The sequence below is a fragment of the Lampetra planeri genome, chromosome 40 (genome assembly GCF_965212315.1).
Source record: "Lampetra planeri chromosome 40, kcLamPlan1.2.h2, whole genome shotgun sequence".
Lineage (NCBI taxonomy): Eukaryota > Metazoa > Chordata > Hyperoartia > Petromyzontiformes > Petromyzontidae > Lampetra > Lampetra planeri.
The window spans coordinates 5,295,510-5,297,233 of NC_136146.1; positions in this window are offsets into that span (position 1 = coordinate 5,295,510).

The following is a 1,724-nucleotide window of genomic DNA, read 5'->3' on the forward strand; positions in this document are numbered from 1 at the left end:
GCCGCGAGAGCGGCCGCGAGGTGCGTCGCAGGGCGCGTGGGTAACTGGGGGATTGCGGAGTCGCAGGATCGGCTCTGATCGCAGAATATCTCCTACGGGCAGTGCAAAGTTTTTGCGCCGCGAATAAAAACATTAGCACAGAGCTTCGGCGCAGTGCTTGTGACTTGCGTGTGGAGCAGCTGCGTGGGGGCCGAGCCGCAGCCCGAGCGCTCGTTAGAATGTAATCGCCTGCAGGGGCGCGCGTGTTCGCGCAGCGGCTGTCGCGTCAGCGGTGGTGCGTGTGGTGTGTGCGTGGTGCGTGCGTGGTTTGTGTGTGTGTGGTGTGATGTGTGTGTAGTGTGATGTGTGTGTGGTGCGTGTGGTGTGTGCGTGGTGTGTGTGTGGTTTGTGTGTGTGTGGTGTGATGTGTGTGTGGTGCGTATGTGTGTGCTGTGTGTGTGCTGTGTGTGCGTGGTGTGTGTGCTGTGTGTGGTCCGTGTGTGCTGTGTGTGTGTTGTGTGTGTGCTGTGTATGTGTTGTGTGTGTGTTGTGTGTGTGCTGTGTGTGCTGTGTGTGTGTTGTGTGTGTGCTGTGTGTGTGCTGTGTGTGTGTTGTGTGTGTGCTGTGTGTGCTGTGTGTGTGGTGCGTGTGGTGTGTGTGCTGTGTGTGGTGTGTGTGCTGTGTGTGGTCCGTGTGTGTTGTGTGTGTGCTGTGTGTGCTGTGTGTGCTGTGTGTGTGTTGTGTGTGTGCTGTGTGTGTGCTGTGTGTGTGTTGTGTGTGTGCTGTGTGTGCTGTGTGTGTGGTGCGTGTGGTGTGTGTGCTGTGTGTGGTGTGTGTGCTGTGTGTGGTCCGTGTGTGTGCTGTGTGTGCTGTGTGTGTGTTGTGTATGGCGTAACCCCGCGCGGCGGTGAGCCAGCACTTTAGCGATGTCCCTCAGAGGGGGGGGCGATCGACGCGGTGGAGGAGGAGGGAGTGGAGAAGGAGGGGGTGGACGTCGCCCCCCACAATTGCACCAATTCTTGTGCACCATTCCAGTGCCCTCGTGACCTCTGGCTCAAAGGCGCTATACAAGTGGACATTATTGTTGTTCATTAGAATATTTTTAACTTGGAAAAATATTTTCGTGATGATACGAGGCCTCTCGTTTCCTAACGTTGTTGCCCGGGGTGTCAGCTGACGCATCGCGATTGAGCCACGCGCACAGCGAGCTGAGGGGTGCCAGGGGGTCAGGGTCGGGGTCAGGGTCGGGGTCAGGGTCGGGGTGTGGCCGTGAGCTGCGCTGCGTCCCCTGCCAGCGACGCTGATGCGGGATGGTGACAGCGAGAGGCATCACGTGATGCGGGATGGTGACAGCATCCCGCACCACGTGATGCGGGATGGTGACAGCATCCCGCACCACGTGATGCCTCTCGCTGTCACCATCCCGCATCACGTGGTGCGGGATGGTGACAGCGAGAGGCTTGAGGGAGGGTCGTGACGCAGCACGCGAGCTGCATCACGTGATGCGGCACTGGTCCCGGTGCAGTGCACCGAATTCAGTGCGCCAATTCCATTGCTCGGAATACGGCGCACCGGGTCCCACTTCACAGAGGCACCTGCCTCGTGCACCGATTCCAGGGCGCCGATTCCAGGGCACCAAATCGATTGCAGTCGCTGCATTGCACCAACTCCAATGCACCGATTCCAGTGCGCGGACGCCGATGCTTTGACCACCACCGGCACCCGATGCGCTCCGACCCCTCGCA